The sequence below is a fragment of the Schistocerca cancellata genome, chromosome 3, assembly GCF_023864275.1.
Source record: "Schistocerca cancellata isolate TAMUIC-IGC-003103 chromosome 3, iqSchCanc2.1, whole genome shotgun sequence".
NCBI lineage: Eukaryota > Metazoa > Arthropoda > Insecta > Orthoptera > Acrididae > Schistocerca > Schistocerca cancellata.
The window spans coordinates 567,473,673-567,492,013 of record NC_064628.1 but is presented as its reverse complement, the minus strand read 5'-3'; positions in this window follow the sequence as shown (position 1 = coordinate 567,492,013).

Below are 18,341 nucleotides of genomic sequence, written 5' to 3'. Positions count from 1 at the left end.
CTCGAAAATCCGATTCTGGAATACGCTGGATCAGATGAAACTTAAATTAAAAAAAAAATCTGTGTTACACTTTTTGTCATTTTTATAATTATTTTATTCTTTACAATGCTTCTACGTGTCGATTGTAATTTAAATTGTACAAATAAAACTCATAATTAATTGATTCTACTGTCATTTTTGAAGATGTCTGAACAATGACATTTTGCAAGTGTCGCTTAAAACGTGGCTCAAAGCCAGAGTCGCAACTAGTCGCAGGATTTGAAGCTTAATTTACAAAGGTAATAATATATACTTGCGTACACAGCGCAAAAGAAAGCGGAATGTCGTGGAATTCGTAACTTTTCTCTATTTTTTAAGCGCATTTTACGATTTTGTCATTCATTTCCCTGTAGTACGTTAATTGAAATGTAAACGTACATAATTGATGATTTAATAGTGATATAAGTGTTTTTTCACTAGTACATACCTCCTGGAATACATTCCATATTGAAAGTATTGGTTTCACTTGCACAAAACATAAATAACTTCCTTCAACAACACGACTGTTTTTGTAGCCTGGCCAGCTGCGCGCACGCTAACAATGAACTGCCGCATTTGACCTGAGATATTACCGAACAAATGAACATCTGGTCGTCCGCACAGCCAGCATTCAGTTGTCCCAGCATTGCTGCTGCCAACCTGATAGTCCAAAATCCCCATCTTTAAATTTTTTTTCCCTTTTTGGCCACGTTTTCAAGATTCTGGCCCACTGTGCGCCGGTCTGGAGTCAAAGGTCTTGTCTCTCATTTTCAATTCGGTGATTGCGGGCGGGATTCGCCAGCCTAGTTCCTACCCCTGGTGGTACACCCGCATCCCCGTTCCTATTCGCATCGTGTTCTCTGCCTGGTTGGTTTCTGGGTTCTTGGTCACGATTTCCACCGTTTCCGGGGTTCGTAACATGGTTTCCGTATGCTCTTTCATTACCAAATTGTCGGCTCCTGTTATCCCCACGGTTTTGCCACCCATTATTATTGTTTCTATTCTGACGATCATCAATCCGTGATCGGTTCCGTTCGCGCCCCCTATTCGACTCTTGTACTTGCGCACCACGGGGTTCGCCCGCGTAATTAGATGTATACGTTTCCGAGTCGTCCTCAAGTTCCTGTATAATTCCTTTGAAGGCCTCCACATAATCTTTGCATCTTGCAGCAAGGACGATGTGGCTCATATGTGCCGGTAGTTTAGTTAAGCAAATTCGGATCAGCTCTGCTGGTCCAAACAGTTCATACAGATACTGATTCGCCTGTACCATATGATCAGAAAGCTGAGCTGCGCTGGTGAAACCTGAGTCTCTTAGGAAAGGTATCATGAATATTTTAAGTTCTATCCTGTCCTGTGTGGCTTGTGACAAGTTGGCCGAAAGTAAACCTGCCTTGAATTCGCCTACCGTGCTACAACTACGCGCCACGGTTCTCATTCTTGCGTCGGGTTCCCCTGCTAGAAAACTGCACATAAATTCCCTTTTGTGCGTGCTGGGCCACGACGGAGGTAGGGCAAACTCAAATTGCTGCGTCGAAGAAACGGGGTGGATCCCATCACATGCGTTGCTGAACACATCGAACTTTCTCAGCGAAAGAAAGTGTTTGAAATCTACATGCTCCCTTTTCTTCCGCGGAGAACGCCGGCGTAAATTCATTGCTCGTCCCCATGAGTTGCTGGCGCCCTCGTTTTCGCTACTGTACTATCCGTTCTCTTGCCCAGAGTCCTTCTCCGCAATTCCGTGTGTTTTATTACGTCTGGGCACCTTTCGACTACGTTCAACGGGTGCTTCGAGATCCCCTATACGTTCAACTAAATCACGGGTTACTCCCGGTTGCTGTTGGTTTATTAAATTATTGTCCATTCTTGAACTTTAACAAGGATTGCACCTCTTCCGTGTTTTCGCTACTTCCTGCCGCCGAACAGTTCCTTACCATTTCTGCGACCATCGCGAGCTCATTTCTTATATCCTCGGTTTCAGAAGCGTTTCCCTGTTTGCTGCGCTCCAACTCGTCTTGGAGAGCACTAATCGCGCTGCTATTGAGGTCCACTTGGGTCTTAATGGCCACCCGACACTGTGCGCCCGCTACCTGCATCTTAGACAATAGCTCCTTTCCACCTGAATTTCCAAAGCCTGGAATTTCTCCGTTATGATTCGCGCCTGCTGTTCGACCACATTATTCAGTCTTAGCTGATCATTTTCCACGTGCGCGATACGTTGCTCCAACACAGTGACGCTTTCCCTGTCTCTGTGGCTATTTCTTCACGTAGTGTACTTTGAAATTCCTTCAGATTATTCACAACATTATTTTCAAGTTTCTCAAATCGTTTCTCATTCGCCTCCTATCTCTTTTGTGTCTGTTGATTAGCCTCTATCGTAGATTTATGAATCTCGTCGATCTTGCCTAATTACCCCAAGATATTTTGTAAGAGCGCCCCCATGCCAACTCTCATATTATTAAACTGGTTATTGGTGGGTTCATTACCTTCCTTGTCTATATTGGATTTATTCAGTTTGCTATTTAGATCCTCCGTGTCTTGTACTTGCTGACAATCTGGATCGACGCGACTTTTTACTGTTTCCGATTGTTCGACTAAGTTCAGTATCGTGTTTTCCACGTGTTCTACGGGCTCATCATTCGCACTCATCCTGTTGCTACTGTCGTCCTGATTACCCCGACTACTATTTTTTAGACGGCTGCGCTTATCCATAGTTTTATAGTTCAAGAAAAAAATCTACACAATAAAAAAATGGCTCTGAGCACTATGGGATTTAACATCTATGGTCATCAGTCCCCTAGAACTTAGAACTACTTAAACCTATCTAACCTAAGGGCATCACACAGCACCCAGTCCACACAATACAAAAATAACATACGCGTCCCCTAATCACGAGAGCACACGATTATGTGACTGAATAACACAAATTGGAAGTGGCCTGCACTTAATTTCGTCACACGCAAACCAATAACATGTTAACACATCCCACAATTTAAAAATAAATAAATAAAAAAATAACACATACATAATTACAATAAACAACAAACAACGCCGTTTACAACGTCGAAAGAAATATTCTATCTCAAGGAACCCAGAAGTGGTTTGAGCGCTGTGAAAAAAATTTTGCATATATTGATACACTGGTAACTCTAACTTAATCTCTCAGAAATTCGCAAGTCTTGCGCATCCCGGGCCAGGGTCGGCTATGTGTAACGTATTACTATCTTTACGACGTTCCTCATCGAGCCATATACGTTATCTCGCATTTCTAGCTGCTTCTGTTACACAAATAACGATAAAAATTTAGAAATTTAGGGCCGCCACCAGCCCAAGCCCTTCCAAACCATTTAAAAAAAAACGGAGCTGCAAAATTATTAGTTTAATAACTTTAATAATTTAATTACAACTATGCAAATTTCTTTAAGTAGCCAGATAAATAGCACTCGATGTGTAGCATGAAGCAACTTGATTAATTCAGGATTGGAAATCGGAGTAGGTGGGTAAGATCAACACCACAGAATTTATCTTTCAAGTAGATTATTTATTGTATCTAAGTATTTGGTTGCACATCCTAACTACACGTAACTGGTGCCTGACTAGGAATATTTAAGTAAGAATTACGTGAGAATGAAACAAATCACAGTTTAACAACAGCAAGGAGAAACACAGAAAACGGGGGTGGGAGACAATGATACTATCATCTCCTTTGCATTCATAACATAAAAATATCTCAGTGAGATTTGCATTACGATTCTAAGCATGCACTATTCTGGACAGAGGTTTAACCAATGAACGAGGTTGTGTGATAACTATTGAACATACTAATTACGTCTGCTGCTTGCAACGGCCGAACTGGAGCACGTGCTGTATTCCTAATCAAACTGTTGTACTGCTTTGTAGAAAGCGCACGAAAGAACAGATATTCTTGCAGAAATTATAGTTAATTGAACAAGCAAACTGTTAAAATAAAGCTTAATGCGGTGCCGTGGTGGTCCGGAAGGGTCACTGAGTGCCAAACACCTGGCACAAAATCGACACACAAAGACAAAAGTATTTTTTTATTTTTTTTGAGCTTTTCCTCATTACAGAGGCTTATCTCCAACATAATAATTTACTTGGAAAATACAATACAAACAATAAACGTTCTTAAACTATACTCTCAAAATATTTCTCCAGGTGTTTCGATCTTGCGTGTCCTCTTCCTCTGTGCCCATTCTCCTCATTGTGTGCTGTACATTTTGGAGCCAGGTGGTCACAGGTCGTCCTCTTCTTCTTCTCCCCTCCGGTTCCCACTCCAGTATCAGTTTTGGTATTCTGGCTTCCTCCATTCGTCGTACATGCCCGTACCACTGTAATTTCTTCCTATCCATTACGTCATATATTCTTTCTTTTATTTCCATTCTCCTTATTACTTCGGTGTTCCGTATCTTTTCTTTCCTGGAGATTCTTGCCGATATTCTCCAAAAGTCCATCTCTAGAGCTTGTAATTTTTTAATGTGCTTTATGTTAATTGTCCAGGTCTCCGTTCCATACAGAACCACACTCTCTAATATGGATTTGTATATTAATTTTTTAGTTCTGCTCATTACATTCCTGCTCCATAAGACTGAGTTAAGCATCCCAATGACCCTCCGTCCGCTACTAATTCTTTTATTGATTTCTGACTCTGATTTTCCCTCGATTTCTAAAATGGATCCCAAATAACAGAAAGTGTTTACCTTTTTGATTTTCTTTCCTTCAATGTATAGCTCATCTGAATCATTAGTCAAGTATTCTGTTTTTTGGTAATTAATCTTCAAACCCCAAGTTTTGTATGCTACTGCTAGTTGATTGCACATATAGTTAGCATCCTCCCCATCTTGTGCTATGACTACTTGATCATCAGCAAATAATAAATGATGTAGGTAAACTCCATCTCTTATTTCTAGTCCCATACTATTACATTTACGAGACTATGTTCTAAGGCTAATATCTATATAGATTTTAAATAATGTTGGTGACATGGGACAGCCCTGTAAAAGGCCTTTGCTTGTTCTAAATTTCTGTGAAAGTTTATTACCAACTTTCACTTGGCAAATGTTATCTTTATACATCTGTTGTATTATTTTAATCAAGGAAGGGTTTATGTTTGCCATATGTAGTGCTCTCCAAAGTAATTTTCTTGGAACAGTATCATACGCTTTTTCTAGATCTATGAAAACTAATCCTTTACTTTTTGATTTTTCCCTCTGTTTCTCCAAAATCTGTCGTAATGTGAAAATATGGTCTACACATGATCTCCCAGCTGTGAATCCACATTGTTCTTCTTGGGTTCTAAAATTTTTTTCCAGTTTGTTTTTAATTACTTTCGCAAAAATTCTCATTAACATGTTTGTAACACAAATTCCTCGATAGTTTGAACAAATTTTGCGATCCCCTTTCTTAAATATTGTATTAATGTAACCTAGCTTCATCTCGTTGGGTATTGAATCTCCATGTATCATTTTGTTGAAGAGCTGTGTTATCAGTTTCACAATTTTGTCACCACCATATTTCAGACACTCCAGATTGATATTGCCTGGTCCTGGTGATTTACCATTCTTTCCTGTTCTCAACGCCTGAAGTACTTCACTTTCTAAAATATGGATCTCATCATCTTCATGTCCTTTATCTTCCCCTGTTCCTTCTTCTAGATATTCTTCTCTGTCTTCATTTAATAATTTTTGGAAATACTCTTCCCATTCTTTTTGTGTTATCAGTTGGAGATTAGTTTTGCTTTTTGTATCCTGTCGAAGCCCTTTCAATACTGACCAGGCTTCTTTTGCTCTCCCAAATCCTAATTTGCTATTCACCTTGGCACATGTTCTTCCCCATGCTTCATTTTTTGCCATCCTTATTTTTTTCATCACTTCATTCTTCTTTTCCTTGTATATTGACCTTGTTTCTTCTGGTTTATCATTCAACCACTGAAGGAACGCATTTCGTTTTTCTCTAACGAGGACCTCTAGTTCCTCTGACCACCACTCTGCTGCACGGTTGTGGTTGCTATCTTTTTTACCCAACACCTCTGTTACTATGATTTTCACATTAGCTTTTATATAGCCATATATTTCCTCTGTACTTCCTTCAAATGATTCAACCAGTTTCCTTTCCATCCTGGCCGCAAAGAGTGTTCTGATACTTTCGTCTTGTAGGCTGTCAATATTAAAAGGTAAATTTTCATCTTTCTCAGTCTGGTTCGTTTTATTTATGTTACTTGTATCACTCCTTGCATTCTTCCATGGCCAGAAAGACTTCATTTTAACTAGGTAGTGATCTGATCCACACTGGGCTCCTCTATAAGATCTGACGTCTACTGCCTTGAAACTACTTGTTTGCCTAATGATAATATAATCTATTATAGAACGAAGTTCTTTGGTGTTCTGTTGCCAAGTATATTTATGAATGTCCTTATGTTTGAAAAATGTGTTGGTAATTTTTAGATCGAATTGTTCACAAATTGCAATCAATCGTTCCCCATTGTCATTATATTCGTCCTCTCCATGTTTTCCTACTATTCTACAAGATTCTCTAATTCCTACCCTTCCATTCAGATCTCCCATGATAATCAGTTCCTTTCTTCTTGGGATTTTTTCAATAGTCTCCCTGAGGGTGTCCCAAAATATATCTTTCTCCTTATCTTTTGTGTCGTTCGTTGGTGCATATACGCCAATAATCACAACTTCCCTAGCAAATAATGTCATTTCAACAGTTATTATACGTTGATTGATGAATGTCCAATTTGTGATTCTTTCTTTCCATGATTTATTTATCATAATGGAGACTCCTGCTTTGGCTCTTACTGCTTTTGATACCCCACTCCAGATATGTACATAATTATCCAGTTCTTCTTCTCCTTGGCCTTTCTTCTTTGTTTCAGAGAGTACGACAACATCCATGTTGAACATGTCAAGTTCTGCAGGGAGTAAATTTATTTTAGTGGAAATACCTTGCACATTCCAGCATCCAAACATAATTTTCCGTTTCTCATTGCCAGTTCGTCGTCCAAAGTTCCAATTTTTCCGAGGCATATTATTAGGTTTTTTAGCATTTTTATGTTTTTATGTGAGTGAGGAGCTGGCCCACTGCACAACCCCCAACCCGGAGGACCAGGTAATTTTTACTCAAGGTTTTCTTCCTTTAGCCTTTGATAAGCCAATATCATACTACAAGGCAGCAGTTGCTAGTTTTGGTCCACCCCGGGTATTTTATTTCCCCGGTACCCACCATATCTGGTGAGCATTCCCCTATCCGCCACCTGGGGAGGCGCCCGATGGGAGACCAGCAAACTCCACACGGGAAAGACAAAAGTAACTTCTACAAAATATAAGATTAAAAATCATTAAAAAGTATCTCACTTCACACGCTTCAGTTAAGGTGAAGACCTTAAGCGTTTCACCAGTTAAACAAAACGAAGTCCTAACTCAACCTGCTTCCTATACCTGAAACCCCCCTTAAGAGCTACGATTCGTACTCACCAAGCGTTCACCGAAGAGTGCCCCTTTCTCTTTCGAGATTACCTAGCTCCCCGTGCAGCGGAACCTACCAGAGGGGTAGCCCTCCGTCACCAACCTCACACACATAAACAGCCTTCGACTAAGATGGGTAAACCTTTCTGTTCAGGTACTGGAAACCTAATCTGGTCATCCTGTGTTCTCCTTCAAACGAGAAGCAACATTGTCTGCTCCCAGCATACGATGACCAACTCAGCGTTTTCCACAAAACAAAACCGAAACCCCATATTAAAACAAATATATAATATTCTATAGGCCTTATTTGAGTGCTCAGTCTTTCTGGAAGAGTTCATGAATTGAGCTAAAATCAGGTAGTAAAGTGACTAAATTGTTCTGAATTCGACAAGCGTCTTGTGAAACGACTTCACAGAGACGTTTCGAAGATGGAAGAAATACCTACACGTTTCTTCTTCTGTGTTAATACTTATTACAAGAGAGAGGACTGAGTGAGGTGGCGCAGTGGTTAGCACATTGGTTGGTATCTATTATACGTTTTAATATCAGGATATGTTTTATAAATTTATTTTGCTGGGGTATAAGCTTGTATGTAACTGAAACGTGTCCAACAAGCGACTAGATGAAGAGGAAGACGCAAACTTTTATAATGAAGTGCTGCAGAAGAAAGCTGACATTTAGAGGGGCAGATGAGAGATGTCATGAAGAGGTACCCATACAACTGTGGAGAAAATATGTCTGTGATACAACTAAAACGACCGATGTGTCGAACGGACACATTATGGGACATCTACTAGTAGTCAGATTTTTTACTGAGGGAAGTGTGTGTGAGAGAGAGGGGGAGGAGGCGGTGATGGACGGTGGAACAGCCAGAGGGCTTGACTGCTTTAAGCATGGTTAATTTTATGTAAGTTTCAGGAGTTACTCAGAACTGAAGAGGTTTGCACTGGGGAAACTGACGTTTTAAGATGAATCAAATTAGCCTTCGGACTGAAGACCACACCAGGAACGGAACTAACAAAATAATAGTCTGATCATATGAAATTTTACGCAAAAATCAATAACTGCTTAAGAGCTTTGTAAATTGTTGCAGACATAAAGCAAGCAAGAAACATTACAGTTCAGCAAATGGTGTTGTATCTCGTTGCTACTCGTTTCCAAGACATGGATGGGGAGCGGTCCATTGCATTCTTTACTGAAGCCTTCCATGTACTCGGATAAGTGGACGTTCGTTTTGCAATTCAGTAACCTTGCACTTGTTTCTGGCGGGTATTGCTGTTTATTAGGTTTCTTGAGGCTTTTGGGTTGTTTTTAAAGCCGAAAGCTACACATGTTCAACTTATTAATGGGAGACGACGTGAGGAGGATCCAAGTAATTTCTGGTCTAGAGAAATCTTCCAGTATCAAACACATGGGGTAATTTGAAGAAGACAATTCTGAGCGCTGTGTCATCCAAACAAGACACAACCAGGGCATGTCCTCCGAACAAGACACAGCCAGGGCAGAAGCAGCACAGGTGCAAAGATGCGAGCTGGTGCCAGTGCCATAGAGAATCACCACTTGCGCGAGTTCCACCAGCGCCACGGGAGGCGCCTCGACCAACTGCCGTCCGAGTATAGTCCGCCAATGACCAGATGACAACGGGCAGAAGCCTACTCGGTAGACAGAAGAGCAGCTCTCGTGCACTTATTTAAATGTCATCGTCAAGGGCTGACTTAGACAGGGAACGTTGTTTAGTGAACTCTTAGAAGTGAACAGACGGTTATTGTAAACTGCATTTGGTACGACTGTGAAGTTTCAAAAAATGGTTCAAATGGCTCTGAGCACTATGGGACTCGGAGGTCATCAGCCCCCTAGAACTTAGAACTACTTAAACGTAACTAACCTAAGGGCGTCACACACATCCATGCCCGAGGCAGGATTCGAACCTGCGACTTTTTGCAGAGGTGCCGTTCAAGACTAAAGCGCCTAGAACCGCTCGGCCAGAACGGCCGGCGACTGTAAATTTTACCTACTATTACTTTTACTTAGCCACTGAGGGCCTTTTTCTGTGTTATATTATAAGCTGTGTTGCAAATTGCAAACTTCATTATTCAACTAGTCACAAACAACACTCAACCTTTCAACTCATTTGTGTGACTTTATTACTAATTTGTTGGAGTGTTTTAGAACCTTCATTCTCCTATACTGTTACCTCACCCTGGAGCGTAACTGTATATTAGTTGCAGGGAGAACTTTTCTTAGCGGTATACTGCACCAGAAGCTATTTCACGAATTCACAAACTTGGTATACAGTAACAACAGCGGCAACTCGGCCAGCACAGCAGTAGCGACGAAGCCTTTAAAAAACTGGCGACGAGGGTTTACAAAACTAGGAACGTATTATACGTTTGGAGCACAGAATTGTATTTAAGTTAATCACAGACCATAGAAAAATCAGGTGGAGGATAGGATCTAAGCGGTTGAGATACTCTGCTACAGAAGAATACTGAATTTTAAGTACAGTGATAAATGATGAGAGGAGAGGAACACGTGGAACACATTTACATTGGTAAGGGACGGAACCATAGAACATATGAAATCAAGGAATACTTTCCATGGTGCTAGAGAGTTCTGTAGAGGGTATAACTATGGGGGAAGGCAGAGGTTGGGAGATGATGAAGAAACCGGCGCCATTTCGAGGTCACGGCGTCAGCGGGGCTACACGTTATGCTGGGACGGTGTTCCACCATGCCATGTAGCCTCGGTGGTGACGTGTGGAGTTTGCTGTGTGCAGGGTTCAACCCGCAGCTCTTGGACAGGAGTTGAACAGTGGGCAGCTCCAAGCCCCGTGAAGGACTCGTCAGTGTCGGTGGCAGGTGCAGGGCAGCCTCGAACCCACAGCTGCTGCTGGTGGAGACCAGACGCCTCACTGTTCTGCACAGCTCTGACGTCGTGGTGGTGCTGCTGGTTTCTGCCGACAAGAAATGATTCCTGCCTTCAAATTCATATTTATTTGAAACGGCGAATGCAGTGAACAGGTAGCACTCTAACGGCGTAACAACAGTCGTCCGTCCGACGCATGAATGGCGGACGGTGGGATGACAGAGAGAGTTACCATAACGGAAAATTTCCATTCACGGCTACGGCGGACATAACGATAAAAGCTTCGGCGCAGGCTTTTGCTCGCAGGAACAGGAGACGTGACAACAGGTGGAAGAGGCAATCTAAGAAAAACAACTCGATGACTGAAGATGGCTCTGCAACCCCTCGTTCTGTAAGTGGTCTTTTGAAACTAAAATTTATTCGAACTGGCCATGAAGAACTCCCATGTTTCATATAAAATAGCGAATTCCCGTTTTAAAGCATAGAAAATTAAATAAAAAAATAATAAGAGCCAGTGGAATAGGTTGTTTACGTAAAGTAGCAACGTGCATTATTCAGAAAGTTTCTAACGAACGTCCCTTTTGTTTCACAACTAGTTTATAAACCCAACGCGGATATTGTTAACATCTTTAGCGTCTGAGACTCTCTGGCGTCTGGGAGTCTTTCGCGTTTGGTATTTTTTAGCATTTGGGACATTTTGTGTTCAATATTTTAGTGTCCGGGCCTTTAGCATTTGAGTCTTCAGTATTCGCGTATCGTAAGTTCATGCGCCACAATGTGAAATAATCATCTTCATTGGAAACAGGGCTAATTAAAAAAAATATCGGTTCGTTCGATTTATTGTCAAAGACACGAAAACTGACAGAAATGAGATAACGCTAAATCCAGCCAACATCTCAATGGATTAAAGATTGATGTCATTAATTCCATTTCAGAACTTCAGTTATTGTCGAAGTTACTATTCAGACATTGCGTCGCAACTTGACTTTTGATTATAGTCCATGTTTGGGCATTTACTATCGAACTTAAGTTTGATCATTCATATGAAAGAAACTCTATCAAACAAAACCAAGTTGAGAAAAAATTGTAGTGTCCTACATTTTGAACAGGGTATCACTAAAATGAACCGTGTATTGGATTATCTATGGTCAATAATAATAATAATAATAATAATAATAATAATAATAATAATATACAAGCAGAAACAGACACATACAAGATGATACCACAAATGCCTGAAGTGATAATTTTGCAACATGAAGTCACCGGAGCAATTAATTTACACACAATTGGAAAGCCCCTGGAAATGATAAATTAGCAAATTACTGGCTAAAGAAGTTCACCTCAACACATTCACATCTAACTAAATTACTTAACAGTTACATTGCAGACCCATACACATTCCCTGATACACTTGCACATGGAATAACCTATCTGAAACCTAAAGTTCAAGCAGACACAGCAAACCCAGCTAAATATCGCCCCATAACATGCCTACCAACAATCAACAAAATATTAACTTCAGTCATTACACAGAAATTAATGACACATACAACACAGAACAAAATTATAAATGAAGAACAAAAAGGCTGTTGCAAAGGAGCACGAGGATGTAAAGAGCAACTGATAATAGACACAGAGGTGACATATCAAGCTAAAACCAAACAAAGGTCCCTACACTATGCATACATTGATTACCAAAAAGCCTTTGATAGTGTACCCCACTCATGGTTACTACAGATATTGGAAATATACAAAGTAGATCCTAAATTGATACAGTTTCTAAACATAGTAATGAAATCTGGAAAACCACACTTAATATCCAAACAAATTCAGATAACATCACATCACAGCCAATACAGATTAAGCGTGGAATATACCAAGGAGACTCATCAAGTCCTTTCTGGTTCTGTCTTGCTCTGAACCCACTATCCAACATGCTAAATAATACAAATTATGGATACAATATTACTGGAACATACCCACACAAAATCACACATCTGCTGTACATGGATGATCTAAAACTACTGGCAGCAACAAATCAACAACTCAACCAATTACTAAAGATAACAGAAGTATTCAGCAATGATATAAGTATGGCTTTTGGAACAGACAAATGTAAGAAAAATAGCATAGTCAAGGGAAAACACACTAAACAAGAAGATTACATATTGGATAACCACAGGGACTGCATAGAACCGATGGAAAAAACAGATGCCTATAAATATCTAGGATACATACAAAAAATAGGAATAGATAATACAAATATTAAAGAAGAACTAAAAGAAAAATATAGACAAAGACTAACAAAAATACTGAAAACAGAATTGACAGCGAGAAACAAGACAAAAGCTATAAATACTTATGCTATACCAGTATTGACCTACTCATTTGGAGTAGTGAAATGGAGTGACACAGACCTAGAAGCACTCAATACAGTTACATGATCACAATGCCACAAATATAGAATACATCACATACATTCAGAAACAGAAAGATTCACATTAAGCAGAAAGGAAGGTGGTAGGGGATTTATAGATATAAAAAACCTACATTATGGACAGGTAGACAATTTAAGAAAATTCTTTCTAGAACGAGCAGAAACTAGCAAAATACACAAAGCAATCACTCATATAAATACATCAGCTACACCATTGCAATTTCATAACCACTTCTACAACCCTTTAGATCACATAACATCAACAGATACAAAGAAAGTAAATTGGAAAAAGAAAACACTACACGGCAAGCACCCGTATCATCTAACACAGCCACACATAAATCAAGACGCATCCAACACATGGCTAAGAAAAGGCAATATATACAGTGAGACAGAAGGATTCATGATTGCAATACAGGATCAAACAATAAACACCAGATATTACAGCAAGCGTATTATTAAAGATCCCAATACCACAACAGATAAATGCAGACTTTGCAAACAACAAATAGAAACAGTAGTTCACATCAGAAGCGGATGTACAATACTATCAAATACAGAATACCCCAGAAGACATGACAATGTAGCAAAAATAATACATCAACAACTTGCCATAAAACATAAACTAATAAAACAACACGTTCCCACATACAAGTACACACCACAAAATGTACTGGAGAATGACGAATACAAATTATACTGGAACAGAACGATTATAACAGATAAAACAACGCCACACAACAAACCTGATATCATACTCACCAATAAAAAGAAGAAATCAACACAACTAATTGAAATATCCATACCCAACACAACAAACATACAGAAGAATACAGGAGGAAAAATTGAAAAATACATCCAACTGGCTGAGGAAGTCAAGGACATGTGGCATCAGGATAAAGTCGACTTTATACCAATTATACTATCAACTACAGGAGTCATACCTCACAATATCCACCAGTACATCAATGCAATACAGCTACATCCAAACATATATATACAACTACAAATATCTGTAATTATTGATACATGTTCAATGACCTGAAAGTTCCTAAATGCAATATGACATATACCATACAGTTAAAAGGAAGTCATGCTTGATCAAGGTCCGCGTCACTGTCCATTTTTGACCAGACATAACGTCTGAGAATAGAAAGAAATAATAATAATAATAATAATTATTATTATTATTATATAAAAGAATAGGCCTCCGGTATGTTCTGCCAGTCGTAAAAGGCGACGAAAAGAACAAACCACTAATAGGGCTAACCCCCCTTTTAGTGTGATTACTTGGTTCAGGACAGAACTAAAGAAGCCTCGGACAAGCGCCGTCATGGTCAGGGACAACGCTTGAACCCTATGCCCGCCCACAATGATAACGACACTGCTAGCCAACTGGAAAATGATTTAAACCCAAATAGAGGTGTTTTGCGGGATATGCTTCCTGCAACCACCCTAGAAGGAAACCAAAGACAGAGGATGAGATGGTCAGATGAAGTTAATCGACACTTCATGTTCTGTTATTACCAAGCAACAAACCTAGGAACCAACACAACTGGATACAGATCATATGTATACACAACATTTATTACCAGATACCCGGAATTAAAATTTTTAACAGAACAACGACTAGCTGATCAGATCCGTGTAATAATAAAAAATAACAGGATACCCCAGTCAGAATTAGCAAACATCAAACAACAAGTACAACAAATACTGGAACAAAATAATGTGCAATCAGAAGAAGAAGAAAATACAGTAATGGACTCAAACATCCCAGAGCAAACAAACAAAGACCAACATGCATCAATTAAACAATCAGAGGAAAACGAAATCTTAAGACAGCCACCAGAACAAGCACAAATGGAACATGAAGAGACACACGTGTTAGATATAGAAGAGAAATTTCAGCTGACATATATAGAATACAAAGACACAAATACAGACATTAGACCATTCTTGCATAGACCGCCAAATAACCCACAAGTCGAAACAACAATAAAATCTATCAACACAACCATACACAACAAAATAAATGAAAATACATCTATGGAAGAGTTACAACTACTGGTTTATATAGGCGCACTCACTACACTAAATATACACACTAGGCAGAGATCAAAATAAACCAACACACAGAAGAAACCCACAAAACCTGCATGGCAACACAGGCTACAGATCAGAATAGAAAAACTGAGAAAAGACATCGGACAGATAACACAATGTATAAGAAATGAAATATCAGACAAAAAACGAAAAAGGTTAGGTAAAATCTCACAACAAGAAGCAATAGAGCAATTAGATGAAAAACAGCAGAAATTACAAGCATTGGCCAAACGACTTAGAAGATACAAAAAAAGTGAACATAGAAGGAAACAAAACCAAACATTCAACACACACCGAAAGAGATTTTACCCAACAATAGATAACACACACATTAAAATAGACAATCCACCAAACATAACAGACATGGAACACTTCTGGAGCAACATATGGTCAAACCCGGTACAACATAACAGGCATGCACGGTGGATACAAGCAGAAACAGACACATAAAAGATGATACCACAAATGCCTGAAGTGATAATTTTGCAACATGAAGTCACCCGAGCAATTAATTCTATGCACAATTGGAAAGCCCCTGGATATGATAAAATAGCAAATTTCTGGCTAAAGAAGTTCACCTCAACATATTCACATCTAACTAAATTATTTAACAGTTACATTGCAGACCCATACACATTCCCTGATACACTTACACATGGAATAACCTATCTGAAACCTAAAGTTCAAGCAGACACAGCAAACCCAGCTAAATATCGCCCCATAACATGCCTACCAACAATCAACAAAATATTAACTTCAGTCATTACACAGAAATTAATGACACATACAACACAGAACAAAATTATAAATGAAGAACAAAAAGGCTGCTGCAAAGGAGCATGAGGATGTAAAGAGCAACTGATAATAGATACAGAGGTGACATATCAAGCTAAAACTAAACAAAGGTCCCTACACTATGCATACATTGATTACCAAAAAGCCTTTGATAGTGTACCCCACTCATGGTAACTACAGATATTGGAAATATACAAAGTAGATCCTAAATTGATACAGTTTCTAAACATAGTAATGAAATCTGGAAAACCACACTTAATATCCAAACAAATTCAGATAACATCACATCACAGCCAATACAGATTAAGCGTGGAATATACCAAGGAGACTCATCAAGTCCTTTCTGGTTCTGTCTTGCTCTGAACCCACTATCCAACATGCTAAATAATACAAATTATGGATACAATATTACTGGAACATACCCACACAAAATCACACATTTGCTATACATGGATGATCTAAAACTACTGGCAGCAACAAATCAACAACTCAACCAATTACTAAAGATAACAGAAGTATTCAGCAATGATATAAGTATGGCTTTTGGAACAGACAAATGTAAGAAAAATAGCATAGTCAAGGGAAAACACACTAAACAAGAAGATTACATATTGGATAACCACAGGGACTGCATAGAACCGATGGAAAAAACAGATGCCTATAAATATCTAGGATACAGACAAAAAATAGGAATAGATAATACAAATATTAAAGAAGAACTAAAAGAAAAGTATAGACAAAGACTAACAAAAATACTGAAAACAGAATTGACAGCAAGAAACAAGACAAAAGCTATAAAAACTTATGCTATACCGATATTGACCTACTCATTTGGAGTAGTGAAATGGAGTGACACAGACCTAGAAGCACTCAATACACTTACACGATCACAATGCCACAAATATAGAATACATCACATACATTCAGCAACAGAAAGATTCACATTAAGCAGAAAGGAAGGCGGTAGGGGATTTATAGATATAAAAAACCTACATTATGGACAGGTAGACAATTTAAGAAAAATCTTTCTAGAACGAGCAGAAACTAGCAAAATACACAAATCAATCACACATATAAATACATCAGCTACACCATTGCAATTTCATAACCACTTCTACAACCCTTTAGATCACATAACATCAACAGATACAAAGAAAGTAAATTGGAAAAAGAAAACACTACATGGCAAGCACCCGTATCATCTAACACAGCCACACATCGATCAAGACGCATCCAACACATGGCTAAGAAAAGGCAATATATACAGTGAGACGGAAGGATTCATGATTGCAATACAGGATCAAACAATAAACACCAGATATTACAGCAAGCGTATTATTAAAGATCCCAATACCACAACAGATAAATGCAGACTTTGCAAACAACAAATAGAAACAGTAGATCACATGACAAGTGGATGTACAATACTATCAAATACAGAATACCCCAGAAGACATGACAATGTAGCAAAAATAATACATCAACAACTTGCCATAAAATATAAACTAATAAAACAACACGTTCCCACATACAAGTATGCACCACAAAATTTACTGGAGAATGATGAATACAAATTAAACTGGAACAGAACCATTACAACAGATAAAACAACACCACATTACAAACCTGACATCATACACACCAATAAAAAGAGAAATTAACACAACTAATCGAAATATTCATACCCAATACAACAAATAAACAAAAGAAAACCGGAGAAAAAATTGAAAAATACATCCAACTGGCTGAGGAAGTCAAAGACATGTGGCATCAGGATAAAGTTGACATTGTACCAATTATACTATCAACTACAGGAGTCATACCACACAATATCCACCAGTACATCAATGCAATACAGCTACATCCAAACTTATATACACAATTACAGAAGTCTGTAATTACTGATACATGTTCAATTACCCGAAAGTTCCTAAATGCAATATGACATATACCGTACAGTTAAAAGGAAGTGACGCTTGATCAAGGTCCGTGTCACTTTCCGTTCTTAACCAGACTTAACGTCTGAGAAGGTACAGAAATAATAATAATATTTTACTCCATACTAATATCGAAGGGAATAATTTACAACGGGCATAACATCGTGCTATGTTAAGTGGATATTGTGACCTTTGAAAGAATTTATTCGGTGTACATGTGCTACGCAAGTCAAAGATAGCAATTCATTTTGAAACGCGAATCGGCCGCGTAGAGCATCATTGGAGCAACAGCTACATAACTCAGCTAGCCGTTAGTAATAATTTGAATGTATATTTATTAATCAACAAATATTGACTGCAATAACAGATACTGTTGTGTCGTCTCGCTTTCAGGTATCTCGACGAGATAAAGAATACTGGCTGGGCATTGAAAAATGGCAATAGACATTAGTTGATCGTTGAAGTCTCAGTAGGCAGGAATAGGAGGCGTCACACAGCACAGAAATGTTATACAAATTTATGACAAAGGACAGTACATCACACAGAGAGGATAGGAAGTAATGCACAGACTTTGGTGGAGAATTGTGGAAGAATAAAGGGGAACCAAGAAAACGAAGATTACTTACAGCTTGGCCTCGCCCTGGAACTGTGACTAAGGGGCAAACTGTGTTGTTACGAGTATAAAGACCAGAA